The sequence below is a fragment of the Scyliorhinus torazame genome, chromosome 1 (assembly GCF_047496885.1).
Source record: "Scyliorhinus torazame isolate Kashiwa2021f chromosome 1, sScyTor2.1, whole genome shotgun sequence".
In the NCBI taxonomy this organism is placed as follows: domain Eukaryota; kingdom Metazoa; phylum Chordata; class Chondrichthyes; order Carcharhiniformes; family Scyliorhinidae; genus Scyliorhinus; species Scyliorhinus torazame.
The window spans coordinates 123,639,522-123,655,421 of NC_092707.1; the positions used below are offsets into that span (position 1 = coordinate 123,639,522).

The 15,900-nt window shown below is 47.5% G+C and overlaps 1 protein-coding gene across 4 annotated transcripts in view; it reads left to right on the forward strand.

The window, feature by feature from the left end:
- Positions 1 to 15,900, forward strand: part of LOC140411683 (polycomb protein SCMH1-like) — a 309,157-nt gene that overhangs the window by 3,567 nt on the left and 289,690 nt on the right. The window lies entirely within an intron of this gene.

The window sequence follows — 15,900 nt, forward strand, 5'->3', positions numbered from 1 at the left end:
GAAAACAACCAAAGCCTATCCAATCTCTCTTCGTAACTAAAACTTTCCAGCCCAGGCAACGTCCTGATGAATCTCCTCTGCATCCTCTCCAGTGCTATCACACAACGTTTATGTCCTCTTTGACCCAAAGCTGAGCTTCAAACCCCCCTATCAAATCCATCACCAAGACCATTTATTTTGTCTGCAGCAGACAAGTGCCCCACCATATGAAAATGAAATGAAAATGAAATGAAAATCGCTTATTGTCACAAGTAGGCTTCAAATGAAGTTACTGTGAAAAGCCCCTGGTCGCCACATTCCGGCGCCTGTTTGGGAAGGCTGTTACGGGTAATGCCATTGAAACACTCATTGTTTGTTACTTCTGAACATCTCCCAATCCCAATCTCCACAAATTGCAGTTTCTGAAAAGTTCTGCTGCTCACGTCCTGTCCCATGCTCCTTATCTTTAGCCTTATGACCTCCATTGGTTCCTTGTCTTCAAGCCCACCACCCAACTTCCCAGCAATGTGTTCAGAATCCTTGTCCCCATCAACGGATTCCTCCACTACGTTTCCCTAGCCTACCTCTAACTGCCTACAACCTTGTGTCTATCCTATGCCAGCTTAGCTGGAGGTTATTCTATTCAACCTCCCTCCTCAATATCACCATCATTGGCAAATGCTTTTTGTTGGAGGAGTTTTTCTCTTGAATGCTGTTTGCCTCACACTTTGTCTGATTTACTCACAGCCTTGCTCACTTCTTGCTCACTTCTTTCTCACTTCTTTCGGAAAAAAAAGCTTCTCAAAATATACCTGTTAAACCTTGCTCCCAGCTAGTTCTAGTACCACTGCTCCAAATTTGTTTGTCATAGAATCCCTACAGGGCAGAAGGAGACCCATCAAATCTGCACCGACCCTCTGAAAGAGCACCCTACCTTGGCCTGTAACCTATACCAATCCCAGTAACCCCACTTAACCTCTAGACACTTAGAGGCAATTTAGCATGGCCAATCCACCTAACCTGCACATCTTTGGACTGTGGGAGGAAACCGGAGCACCCGGAGGAAACCCACGCAGACACGGGGCGAACGTGCAAACTCTACACAGTCACCCGAGGTTGGTATTGAACCCGGGTCTCTGGTGTTGTGAGGCAGCAGTGCTAACCACTGTGTCACCGTGCTGTCATGAAACATTAATCTGGCCATGCTAAATTGCCCTTAGTGTCCAAAAATGGTTAGGTGGGGTTACGGGGATAGGGTGGAGGTGGAGGTATGTGCTTGGGTAGGGTGCTCTTTCCAAGGGCTGATGCAGACTAGATGGGCCGAATGGCCTTCTTCTGCACTGTAAAAATTCCAAAGATCATGGGATGTTTCCTATATTAAAGAGGCTCAATAAATTCCCAGTGTTGAACACACAAAAGGTGAGAATGTGTAATTTTACTCAAAGGGAACAAAGGCATTGCACTGCTTTAGGCACTACCGTAGGCATGACCTAGAGATGTGGTGTTGGCAAACCCCTGTAGCACCAGCTTTTGTGACACTCTTTGCCCAGTGAATTTGAAACTCTCTCTTTTTGCTTGTGAACACTTGGTGAACTTCACAAAAATACATTTATTGAAATGCACTCGCTTTCCGCATTGTAACTTTAAGAGAGAGCTTTCAAACTCACTTTTTCTTCATTGGTTCACAGGGAAGCTTTTAAACTTTGTGTTTTTTGTAGCCTGATGAAGTGAAAGCAGCAGGAAATTGCCTTTTGGGAATGGCTTTACAGCTCTTGCTTCATATCAACACCAAACTGTTGGTAATAAAGTCGTTATCCTGCAGCCCAAATATAGATTTAGCATGGGCTATTAATCAGCTGACACGAGATCAGCTCATTTACAACATCAGGATAATGTACCAATGTAATATTTTTGGAGAAAGGCTGATTAAATAGTTATAATAAAAATCTATAGAATGATCAATATATAATAGGGATTTACAAGCTTGGAAAAGATTTCAGTTAAATGTTCTGGTGCCATTAATTGATGAATATTTAGAGACCCTGAGCTTTTAACTCCAAACATTTATCAACACAATTTCCTTCTGTTAACACTTATGGCCAGGATTTTGCTATAGTAATAATCGTAAAATGGTTACATTTGCTGCCATTACTCCACTGAAACTGACAGCAACGGGCAGCATGGTGGCACCATGGTTAGCACTGCTGCCTCACTGCACCAAGGACCTGGGTTGAATTCCGGCCTCTTTGTGGAGCTTGCATGTTCTCCCCGTGTCTGCGTGGGTTTCCTCCGGGTACTCTGGTTTCCTCCCACAGTCCAAAGATGTGCAGGTTAGGTGGATTTGCCATAATAAATTGCCCTGTAGTGTCCAGGGATGTGCACGTTAGGTTACAGGGGCAAGGGCAGGGTGGGCCTAGGTAGGGTGCTCTTTCGGAGGGTCGGTACAGACTCGATGGGCCGAATGGCCTCTTTCTGCACTGTAGACATTCTATGAACTCTGGGCGTTCAGACACATGCACCCTTTTCCAGAAGGTGCATAGTAGATGTTCTCAAAGACAGTTATTGTATCCCCACTGCAATCCAGAATTGATGAGAGCTTCCACTTAAACACGATTGGTATTGCTGTAAAAAACACTGAAAAAGGTGCACTATGAGTGTAACTGGGGTTTTAATGGTGTATTAACTTCCTAATTGCTGCTAATTACTCTCACTGGCCCAGAAAAGCTAATTTTATATATCTGAAATGCCAGATCATGGGATGCGGGCCCACTGGCAAGGAGAGCATTTATTGCCCGTCACTAATTGCCCTCGAGAAGGTGCTGGTGAGCTGTCTTCTTCAACTGCTGCAGTCCTGTGGTAGGTACACCCATGGTGCTGTCGGGGTGGGAGTTCCAGGATTTTGACCCAGTCTATCTTTATTTTAACTTCTATCTTAGTACAATCATCCATTTATTTGCTCCCAGCAAATAGTGAAGGATTTAAAGTGTTCTAACGTCTTGGTTTGCAATGTGTTAATACCTCCGTTTGATTGGTTGCTGACCTGCTTGCTGACATCACTGCCGCTGAATTCCTGCAGATCCCCTTGACTTTGCACCAGATTTAAATTGTCATCGGGAAAGGGAAAATCCCCACCATGGCGATTGCTGGATTATTGTGGGAAGCTTTCTCCAAGCCCTTGCTTCGTCACTGATCACAAAATCCAGGCCTGCACATTGGTTATACTGTGACACTGTGGTACTAAAGTGGGTGAGAGTGATGGAGTTAATAAAGGGAAACACACCTTCATAACATTTTACTGGCTAATATTTTAGTTATGACTGGGTTTGATGGAAATAGTGAAGTTATGTTAGTTAATATTAAAAATCCTAGCTCAGAAGTGGCATTTGTTGCCAGTGCAGTTAATTGGACTTTCCCCTTGCCCTGCATGTACCACAAATTGTTGGAAATAAAAGTTAATAACGGGGTGGTGAGGTCGATAGTCCAACTGGGACCTCATGAATACTGGGTCCAGTGGTCTATTTCCTTAACCAATAAAATTGAAGGAGAGGGAAAGAAACCAAGTGAACGACAGAGGAAGGAAGTTGTGTGAATCTGAGTTATATTCAACACCGAGTGATTGGATGGATTGGGGGTGGGGGGGAGTCTAGGGAAAATAATTTAATATAAATTGGCGTCCGGTTGAGGCCTCACAGCGAGGGCGTGATAAAGATCGCGCTAGGCTGGGCGAGCTGGGTGACTTTTAGCCCAGCGTGAAGCCCGATTGGGGCTCTTCCGGGATTGACCTGTCGCGTCCAGCTTCTCTCTGGGTGCAACGTGGTTGCTGAATCGCGCCTAATGTTTCTAGTCTGGATGACTCTTTTGTCAAAGCTGGCCTGCTGAGGTTGTCCAGTATTTTCTGTTTTTAGTTCTTCTCCATTAACTATCGTGTCTCCAAAGAGAGTGAAACTCCACAGTTTTAATTTGGTCCTTCCAAGATTGAGCTCCATGTGTGGATCATAAATTACGTCATTGTCAGGCTTTGTGACATCAGGTATCACTGTTACTTTTTGTAATTGTATTTGCCGCAGTTTCTTAAAACTCATGAGGTTGTTAACAGCTAGATCTTGTTTTTCTTTTGAGGCCAACAGTGGAGCAGTAAAATCATTTAGCAGTTTGTGGCTTGTGACCTGTGCCTATTCCTCATCAGAGCCTTTGCTTTCTCCAATGTTTTTACTAACGGTTGGGTGTTGTGAACTCACCGTTATTTTTCCACAGTTTCTAGGTCCTTGGGTCTGTCCCCTGTTAACTTCTTACTTTGCAAACTCCCATTATGAAATGGTGACATTGCTGGTGAGGGAATGGAATTGCAATGTAACAAGTTTACAGGTGCAATTTCTGATGGAATGGGCATTGACAATGTTAGTAATGTAAGCACTCAACAGCTCTCAGTTGGATTTCCGTGGGTAGATGTGCCACGTCGCAGGTGGGTATAGCAGCCTAGCATCCCAACCAGACTGCGAGGCCTGGACACTGGAGCCTGAAAACAATTGAACACTCAAGAGCTGGGCCTCAGCATTGGGGATACCCCCACGACCAGAGGGTGAGGATTTGGGGGGACGGGCATCCAAGCCCGGCCCCAGTGCTTTCCTGGCGGGGGTCTGGGGTCCATGCCCAGTGGACCCTGCTGGGGGTGCGTGTGCAGGGTGGGGGTCCGCCAGCACATGCGACTCATTGGCTGGCAACCTGAAAGCTGGTAGGGAGTGTAAGGGTGGGGAGGCTTAGGGGATTAGAGGGTACTAGGGTGGAAGCCATAACTGATTGCTGGTCTCACCAATTCCTTACAGACATCATGGTAGAGATGATATTGTGAACCCTGCAGCAGTTACCCTTAGGGTGGCGGCCGCAGTCCAGGCAGCCAGATGCCAGAGAAGGCGGCGGCAGCGTCAACAGAGGCTCGAGGTGCATGTGCAGGAGCCCACCCCACATCCTGAGGACCCGGCCGCCCATCAGGCCAGGGAGGGACCAAGAGGGGAGGCCGCCGAGGGCCCGAGGTGTACAGCCGTCGCTGGTTGTTCACCGCGATGTCGGAAAGCGTGTTCAGCAGGAGGCTGCGCCTCAACATGGAGACAGTGCAGCACCTGTGCCATGTCCTTGCGAACTTGGCACCACGTGGAGAAGGAGAAGGATACCCCCTCTCCCAGTGGCCATCAAGGTCACCGCAGCCCTGAACACATGTCTCTGGTTCATTCCAGGGCTCGAGCAGGGAGATGTACGGCATATCCCAAACAACAGCCCACAAGTACATCCATAAAATCATGGGTGTCCTGTTTGCTCGGGCAGCCGACTATATAAACTTTGACCTGGACCAAGCTCATCAAGATGCCTGGGCAGCAGGATTCTTCACCATTGCCGGGATGCCCCTTGGTCTAAGGGGTAATAGATGGCACGCATTCACGATGTGCACACCAGGTGGTCTGACGCTCCCTCCATCGACAGGAAGGGGTTTAATTCCCTGAATATCCAATTTGTGTGCGACTACCACCTGAAGATCATGCGCGGGTGTCCAAGACATCTACATTCTGGGGCAGTCAGAGATCTCGACATCTTCGAGGGACACCCTAGGATGACTGGTTGGCTCCTGTGTGATAAGGGGTACCCACTTAGGACTTGGCTAATGACGCCAGTGTGAAGGCTGGTGACCAATACGGAGACCCGATATAACAAGGCTCATGTGGCCACCTGGGCTGTCATTGAGCAGTGTATCGAACTGCATAAAATATCCAAATTTAAGGCATTAAAATCTAAATGTCTTTTAAGAGAACAGGTGGCGTCGAGGATCTGGCATGACAGGTGGACCAAGGAGGCCCTCATTCTCACCCGCTCCTCATAGGACGTGGCTTCATGCATCATTTCACCCCATTTTCCCATCCCACCCACCATTCCCCCACACCCCACACCCGAATCACCTCTCCTACCCATGCACCGATCCTCCTCCCATCACCCTGGTAATCCCCCTGTTCCACCCTCCAAGGGCTGTTACATCACTCCAGGGCCTCTGTCGGCACTGTTAGCGGTTCAATATATAAGGCATGAGGGTGATGATAACCCGCTGCGAGATGAGCTCTGGTGCTCTTCAATCTGTGACATTGTCTGACTCCTGTCTGTCTGCTGTGCCTCTGACATGGTGTGCATTGACGGGACGTCTCGGATCTAGGACTATTGTGCTTGGGGGGGGCTGGGGGAGGGCAATTTGGGGAGGGGGAAGCAGGCCGGCCCCCAGTACGGAATACCATGACAGAGGCTTCACATGTCTCGGGTGTAACGTGTTTTAATGGTGTACTGTCGTGACCTTAACTGTCGCTACCTACTGATGGTGCCCCCCTTCCAGTACCCTTTCAATCTTCGTAGCATTTCATGCTCTGCCACTATTCCAGGTATGACCCCAGGATGCAGATCAGAGGTGGAGGAAGCCTGCTAATTACCGAGCCCTCTGGCCTTTGATGCCCCTGGCGGGCGTCCTCTGTATGGTCTGGGGCCGGAGGGCCAGGGCCAAATTGCCAGTGGCACATGCCTCATTCTGCCACCCTGTTCCAGCCGCTGATCTCAAGACGCGCCATTATCAGGAGGGGTGGGCTTGGCTCAGAGGAGCTGGTGGCTGCCGTTGTCTCCCTGTAGGGCGGCTCCGGGTCGGTCACCAGCGCTCCTTCCTGCTGGTCGGTGCCCGTAGTGCCCGGCTGTCAGCTTGGGATGGCGGGGCAGCTGCATTGAGCTGCAGAGGCTGCTGCGTGATCTGGCTCTGCCAATCCTGACAGCTCTCATTTGTCTGCATCATGGTGTCGATGCCCTCAGCGATGCTACAACGGGCCATGCTCTGCAGGGACTCCCCAATGTTCATCCGCACTGCAGCATCTCACGTGTGTCACATCACCTGGGTGGGATCCGGTGGTTCCTCACCTCTGCTGCGCAGACCAATCACGATGCCCATGACATAGAACATAGAAAATACAGCACAGAACAGGCCCTTCGGCCCACGATGTTGTGCCGAACCTTTGTCCTAGATTAATCATAGATTATCATTGAATTTACAGTGCAGAAGGAGGCCATTCGGCCCTTTGAGTCTGCACCGGCTCTTGGAAAGAGCCCCCTACCCAAACTCAACACCTCCACCCAACACCAAGGGCAATTTTGGACACTAAGGGCAATTTATCATGGCCAATCCACCTAACCTGCACATCTTTGGACTGTGGGAGGAAACCGGAGCACCCGGAAGAAACCCACGCAGACACGGGGAGGATGTGCAGACTCCGCACAGACAGTGATCCAAGCCGGAATCGAACCTGGGACCCTGGAGCTGTGAAGCAATTGTGCTATCCACAATGCTACCGTGCTGCCCTTAAGAACAAATAAATCTACACTATATCATTTTACCGTAATCCATGTACCTATCCAATAGCTGCTTGAAGGTCCCTAATGTTTCTGACTCAACTACTTCGACAGGCAGTGCATTCCATGCCCCCACTACTCTCTGGGTAAAGAACCTACCTCTGATATCCCTCCTATATCTTCCACCTTTCACCTTAAATTTATGTCCCCTCGTAATGGTTTGTTCCACCCGGGGAAAAAGTCTCTGACTGTCTACTCTATCTATTCCCCTGATCATCTTATAAACCTCTATCAAGTCGCCCCTCATCCTTCTCCGTTCTAATGAGAAAAGGCCTAGCACCCTCAACCTTTCCTCGTAAGACCTACTCTCCATTCCAGGCAACATTGACCAATCGGTCCTTGACCACCCCCACAGTCTCCAAGGCCCGTTCCTCATCGGGGTGAGGATTCTGATGTCTGGCACCCTGCCGCCCGTCCTGGCCCTTTCCTGTCTGTGTGGGACAACTCCTCCAGCGGGGACAGAGAGTGGGCATGGTGAGCCACACGCTTCATGCATCTGGGGTGAGGGGGTGGTGGAGGGAGCTATTGCAGGGGTCAGGTTTGGGCACGGGCTTAGCATGTGAGGGTGCGCAGGTGGGTTTTAGGGTGTGCTCGGGCACAGGCATGGTATTGTGCTGGTGCGGTGCCAACCACAGCTCCATTGGGGGGGTGGCAGGGATGGCAACCAGTACCAGGTGGCCGATGCTAACTCACTCGGCTCGGTGGAAGTCGTTGAGCTTCTTGCGGCACTGGGTGGCAGACCTCCTGGTGACACTTCCTGTGCTGACGACCACTGCCACTGCCTCCCAGGCGGTACTGGCTGACCTGCGGCTGACATTCCGACCCCTTAGGGGCAACAAGGTATCCTGGGCGTCATTCTCCGCCGGCGGGAGTCTCCGTTTTGCCGGCGCCCGGGGGTTTCCCGACGGCGTGGGGCTGCCCCACAATGGGAAACCCCATTGACCGGCCGGCGTTACGGAGACTCCCGCCAGCCGGTCGGGGCAGAAATGTGGCGGGGCGGGTAGGAGAATTTCGCCCCCTGTCTGGACTCCACCGCGTCCAACAGTCGGGCCAGGTCGGCGTCAACAAACCGTGGAGCTGGGCTGTGTGGTGGAATGGCTGCTTGCAGTATGGGGTTTGCTGTCTGAGATCGGCTTAAGTGCTGTTGCCCCTCATTGGCAGGGAGCTGCCGAGCGCCGTGCAGGCAGGCATTTCTGTCGTGAAGCCTGTGGGGCACCATTAATTGCCCTAATTGACATTGGATACTTGTGATGGCCTCGTCGGGCCGACCGTAGGGAAACACACTGGCAGTTCCCGCTCACTACTAAATTTTGTATGAGTTGAAAATATGCAATAATTTACATCCGATTATCTCCTCTGTAACCTCTGGGCAGCACGGTAGCACAAGTGGATAACACTGTGGCTTCACAGCACCAGGGTCCCACGTTCGATTCCCCACTGCGTCACTGTCTGCGCGGAGTCTGCACGTTCTCCCCGTGTGTGCGTGGGTTTCCTCCGGGTGCTCCGGTTTCCTCCCACAGTCGAAAGACGTGCAGGTTAGGTGGATTGGCCATGCTAAATGCCCATCGTGTCCAAAAGCAGGTTAGGAGGGGTTATTGGGTTACGGGGATAGGGTGGAAGTGAGGGCATAGGTGGGTCGGTGCAGACTCGATGGGCCGAATGGCTTCCTTCAGCACTGTATGTTCTATGTTCTAAGGTGTTTAAACGTGTGATAGAGTGCTTGTGTATTTGAGAGTACTGCAGTTCGAGTTGGCATAGTTTATTTTAGCAACCTTATCCTTTAGGAATGTATCCAAATCTTATTTAAGTAGTGTTAATAAATCAGCTTTGTTAATTTACTTAGCTTGACGTTCTTTGTTCAACACTATGCATTCAAGACAAACAGACAAAAAAAACAGAGAACATCACAAAACTACATCCATCCGCTGTGAAATCCTATCCATTTGTGATTATGAATAATTTTCTAATGAGTTTCAGGTAGTGAAACTGATAATATCACAATTATTGATTTTTGTCTACATGCAGGTGCCTTTAGAAATTAACTACATCAAGTGTAGTGGCTGTTGGTGCTGTGAATAACTTTCTGGCCACTTGCCATTTTATTTTAAAGAAAGATCCAAATTAACGAGGAAGTGGGCAGCACAGTGTCGCAGTGGCAGCACAGTGACTGCTGCCTCATGGCACCGAGGACCTGAGTTCGATCCCAGCCCCTGGTCACTGTCCATGTGGTGTTTGCACATTCTCCCCATATCTACGTGGCTCTCACCCCCACAACCCAAAGATGTGCAGGGTAGGTGGATTGGCCATGCTAAATCTCCCTTAATTGGGGGAAAAAAGAATTGGGCACTTTAAGTTTAAAAAAAAGCAAATTAACGAGGAAGGAGTAAAACAGTCTGCCAAAAATTCTAAAGCTTTTAAAAAAAAAAGTGGATACATGAGTGTGAAGGCAATTATTTGAATTTAGGCCTGAGGCGATTGACCACGCATTTTCCTTTCTTGTCATGTCTTCTAAATTTCTGATGTATTGCCTTGCTGTCATCGTTGTCTAATTATCATAAATCACAGCCTATGAGTTGTCCCGATGTACTAGATGAGGGCAGCATGGTAGCATTGTGGATAGCACAATTGCTTCACAGCTCCAGGGTCCCAGGTTCGATTCCGGCTTGGGTCACTGTCTGTGTGGAGTCTGCACATCCTCCCTGTGTGTGCGTGGGTTTCCTCCGGGTGCTCCGGTTTCCTCCCACAGTCCAAAGATGTGCAGGTTAGGTGGATTGGCCATGATAAATTGCCCTTAGTGTCCAAAATTGCCCTTAGTGTTGGGTGGGGTTACTGGGTTATGAGGATAGGGTGGAGGTGTTGACCTTGGGTAGGGTGCTCTTTCCAAGAGCCGGTGCAGACTCGATGGGCCGAATGGCCTCCTTCTGCACTGTAGATTCTATGAATGACCCTATTTGTCTTGATGCCAAATCATGGTTTTGCATATATTTGGTGTATAAATTAATCCCCCAATTTTGGAATGATTTTTTTCGAGGATTTAATGGTCAACATATACATTTCTATGAATGATATTTTTGTAACATGTAGTTTTTGCTCTCAATCCTGCTCAATCATTGGTTTGGATTCAGATTGTCGGGAACCTAGGGTGATTGGAAAAGCTGATGGGGTGTTCTAAAAAAGTGGGATGTGTGATCTTGTTACGGTCGACTGGCCAGGTTCCAACAGTGGCTCAGAGACTGGACCAGAACCATAACTTTTTTAAAGTTTTAAGGCGGTGTGGAAAGATTGATTTGTTCCAGGGGTAATAGTATAAGAAATAGGTCTTGGTTATTTTATAAACAAACTTTATTAAAACAAAAGTAAAAAAACAATATTTAAACTTTTAAACTTTAACTCTATCACTAACAGATTACATGCAGTTTCTTAATCTTAACACACTAGTTACCATTAAACAGCACATTATGAACATGCAGCTCTTGTTCCAATTAACAGGCTGGCAAAGGTGATACTTGCATTTATGAAGCAATTTTTCTTCTGTAAAGGAAATTTGTTCTGAACCCTTTTCCAAAGCCTGCTTCAGTGGCAACTTTCATGATCTCCCTCACCTCCCTGTACCTGTTCAAAACAGGATTCTCTCTCGTGCTCTCTCACATGCTCTCACTCTCCTGTTTATACAAAAGAACAGGGCCATGCTATTGATATGCAACTAACCTCCCATTGACAGACAAAGAGACCATCAGACTCTGATGGGCCAATGGCTGGTCAGACAGGAGTGTCCCGAAGGACAATGGATTTGGGGCACCCTGTGTATTCACACTAACAAGCTGAACTCTGATTGAGACAACGTAATTTGGCCAGGTATGGCCTCTAAATCCGTGCTGCAATTCTTTTCCCTCAGTCTGTTCAACAACTAAATTGCCTGCTACATCTTCAATCTCATTTCTGGATCCAATTTCCTGATATCTCCCTCGTGTAACCCTCCATCTCAAAAGCAAATGATCTGGAATTTGCGTTATTGTCTACAAGCACTCAATTTATTCCTTGAATTTCTCTTATGCTATTTTAAAGAAGGTGTTAACTCATTTCATTATAAAACTGGTTAAAGCCTGGCTAATCTAGCAGGCAGAGGAATGTCAGGTGAATGAGTCGAAGGTTTATATGGAATCATCCAAAGGAAAAATTTAAAGGCCACGGGCGAGATTCTCCGACCCCCTGCCGGGTCGGAGAATCGCCGGGGGCTGGCGTGAATCCCGCCCCCGCCGGTTGCCGAAGTCTCCGGCACCAGAGATTCGGCGGGGGCGGGAATCGTGCCGTGCCGGTTGGTGGGCCCCCCCGCTCGATTCTCCGGCCCGGATGGGCCGAAGTCCCGCCGCTAAAATGCCTGTCCCGCCGGCGTAAATTAAACCACCTACCTTACCGGCGGGACAAGGCGGCGCGATCTGGCCCCGGGGGGTGCCCCCACGGTGGCCTGGCCCGCGATCGGGGCCCACCGATCCGCTGGCGGGCCTGTGCTGTGGGGGCACTCTTTCCCTTCCGCCTCCGCCACGGTCTCCACCATGGCGGAGGCAGAAGAGACTCCCTCCACTGCGCATGCGTGGGAAGCTGTCAGCGGCCGCTGACGCTCCCGCGCATGCGCCGCCCCGAGATGTCATTTCCGCGCCAGCTGGCGGGGTACCAAAGGCCTTTTCCGCCAGCTGGCGGGGCGGAAATTCGTCCGCCGCCGACCTAGCCCCTCAAGGTTGGGGCTCGGCCCCCAAAGATGCGGAGCATTCCGCACCTTTGGGGCGGCGCGATGCCCATCTGATTTGCGCCGTTTTGGGCGCCAGTCGGCAGACATCGCGCCGTTTCCGGAGAATTTCGCCCCACATTATTTTTTAAACAGAACAGTTTGAGGAGTAAATTCTGAACAAGGCATTTCAATCCATGCTTCAGTGTGGACAAAGTTGTCATGTTCTTTGAATTGAATACAATGTTAGGAGTGTATTAGCAACAACATGTTAAAAATTGCTCTTAATCTAGTATGTGTGTGACATTTATTGCTTCACCTTAAATTGCTCTTTCCATTATACCTATAAGAGGTGGGTCTTTAACCACTATGAGTTCTTCATATGTTAAAGTGCAAAATGGAAGAACAACTTCATTGTGCTAGGACACGCATATAATTTAACTGTTGGACTGTTTGTGGTATATGTCTAAGATCACACAACATACTTCAAATTTCAGTAAAGTAGGTAGTTCCAATAGAACAACATTCAAATGGAGATTTTGCCCTGTGTGTGCACTAATCTCCCATCCGTTGGTCTTGCTGTTGTGTGTGCATGTGTGTTAAAAACATACACACAGGCACAAGGAAACATAAAAAGGAAGTTCTATCCTAATTCTCGGTTATTCTTCCCTGAAATGTATATATATTTTGTTATGCAGGAAAAACAAGTCTGAAAAAATTAATAATTCATTCACAAAATTATTTTGGATTTGTAAGTTTTTTGTCATATATGAATTAATTGTTTCAGAACCATTATCAACATTTTTTCCCCATTGCTGCATTTAATTATTTTCTAAACCATTCCAGGGATATTCCCTCCATTGCTCTGCCCCACAGTCTATTCCAAATGTCGAAAATGAAGATCATTCCCCCAGTAATCAGTCATAATGTAAAAAATAGGGTCAAAAGGAGGTCATATGCCCCTTTGTACCTGCTGCACTGTTATCATGACTGATCTACTTCAAATCCACTTTCCCATCCTATCCCCATATCCCTTGATTTCCCTGAGAATCATCATAGAATTTACAGTGCAGAAGGAGGCCATTTGGCCCATCGAGTCTGCACCGGCTCTTGGAAAGAGCACCCTACTCAAGCCCACACCTCCACCCTATCCCCACAACCTAGTAAACCCACTTAACCTTTTTGGACACTAAAGGTAATTTAGCATGGCCAATCTACCTATCCTGCACATCTTTGGCCTGTGGGAGGAAATCGGAGCACCCGGAGGAAACTGACGCAGACATGGGGAGAACGTGCAGACTCCACACAGACAGTGACCCAAGCCAGGAATCGAACCTGGGGCCCTGGAGCTGTGAAGCAACTGTGCTAACCACTATGCTACCGTGCTGAGAGGCTGTCATTCTTTTTATCTTAATCTTCACTATACTCAGCCACTCGCATCCACTGCTCCCTGGGATAAAGACCCTTTTGATGAAGAAATCCCTCATCACATCAGCCGGAAATGGTTGAGCCTTTATCCTGAGATTACTGCCCCTAGCTCTAGATTCTTCATTTGTCTTTTATTCTTCACGTTATCTTTTACTATTTTGAACCTGTCGTCTTGACCTCCTGAGGGATCACACACAGTTTAGGTCTAAGTACTTGCTAGAATAGTCTTGTATAAAGCACATACAAACTGTCACATTTGCTATCCTGGAATGCCCTGTAGACTTTCAGTAACTGCATTATCTAAATTTTCTATTTACATTGGTGGTGCCTTCCCCCTCACAGGAAATGTGTTGCCTTTACTGGGGACACAGCTCAGGATAACCTCTGTTAATGAAAATGTTCAGCATATTTGCCATCTATTAGTAACTTGATATCATGCCACCTCTTAGGATCCTTCAATGAATTCACCATTTCCTTTTTGACTTGCTTCCTGCAAATATGTTTATAGTATTGTTTGACACTTCTAATGCTCTCTGCTTTCCTGATCAGTTTCTAAATGTCTTGTTTGTCATCTCTTCACTTGTCTTGGTTCACTATGGAACTCTTGATTTTATACATTAGGAGCAGTCTGTTTGCTGAGCCTTATTCTCTTCACGTGTTCTGTTTTGACCTTTCTTTCACTGTTAATGGGATGCCTATGTGTGGATGGTATTCTGCACACTTTCCTCGTCTCCAAACCATTTTCTTTAGCTGATTGCTCGTCTCATGTGAATTCTGTATTTTCTAAAGTCAGTTCTTTTCCATCAGTGAAGCAACTTTAACTTCTGCCAACCTGTGATTGCTGCTGCCAGGTTGTTCTCGGCTGGTGAACTCCTGCACAGTTTTCTGCTTGTTTACTAACTCTGATCCAGTGCTATCCCTAGTCATGTGAGCTCCTTGACCAAATGTTCTCTGTCGCAATTCAGTGTTGTTTTCACTCCTATTTGACTTGTTAGAGATTTCCAATCTACTCTGGTCAATAGTCACATTGATATTGGGGGAGTGCCACAGATTGGGGGCGGCAATTCTTTTGTTTCTGTCACTGCTCAGAACAAGGATAGTGACCTCCTGAAAAGCCTATGGTATTAGAGACCTGTTTTTCGAGATAGCGATTCATTGGTCACGGCAAACTTGCAGTCCATCATCAGATGGATGGTAAGATTTTGGGTATGAAAGGAAATTGAAATGAAAAATGAAAATCACTTATTGTCACAAGTAGGCTTGAAATGAAGTTATTGTGAAAAGCCCCTAGTCGCCACATTCCAGCACTTGTTCGGGGAGGCTGGTACAGGAATTGAACCCGCGCTGCTTGGTCTGCTTTAAAAGCAGCTATTTAGCCCTGTGCTAAACCAACCCCTAAAGTAAGGAATATGTGGACATAGTGGGAAGGTGGATTGAGTCTGCAGATCAGGCATGATCTTATTGAATGTTGGGGGAGGCTCTGAGGGCCAAGTAGCTGACTCCAGCTCCTACTCCCTGTGTTCTTCTGGACCATTCGTTCATGTGTGAATTTAGGCAGTGAGTGTTTCTGAATTATTTAAAAATCACATTTGAGCACAAGTCTTCCAGTACATTGATTGGATCAAGGGTAAGAAATCTATGTCTCTCTTCTGGAACACTAAGGCCAATAGAAATGTCTGAAATGCTGCCTTGGCTGAGATAACTGTACAGACCAGAGCCTGAATCAGGTTCCTGCCAAGTCCCTATGTCATTCAGTGCCACAGCTGGTGATCCATTTATCCACAGGGATTCTGGTTCTGCTTTTTGAAAGGTGCTGTGTTAAGTGAATTTTTTTTTCTATGGTGCGGACTGGTGCTTTGAAAGTCAACTTCTTAAGTGTGAAAACAAAAATATTGAACCCAGCATTGTGCCTCCTCCTGTCTGCTGTGATATCTCGTGTGTGTTCAGTAGTGCTGAAGATAATGGCCAGGGGAGTTTGACATGATTTTGCAATGACAACGCTACACTTGGGATTGCCTAATAAAATGAATTATATTGAACCATCCTTCATGGAGACCTTTCAGAAGTTATGAAGACATCATGCCCTAAGGGTAATATAGCATCCAATGCCTGAAATGTGCAGTGCTTGCTGACCATTTTCTTCATTAAGTTGTAGACAGACACTCCAAATTAATCTAAAACTCATTTTACATTTTTATTGGCAAAGGAACTTGCATTCATCCAGCATCTTTTAAGCCCTTGGGGAATCCCAAAGGATTTTAAAATTGATTTGATAGCATAATGCTGTCAGGTAGCCAAATGTGTCAGGCATTGTCAATGTAACATGAACCAATGCAGGTGACTGACCA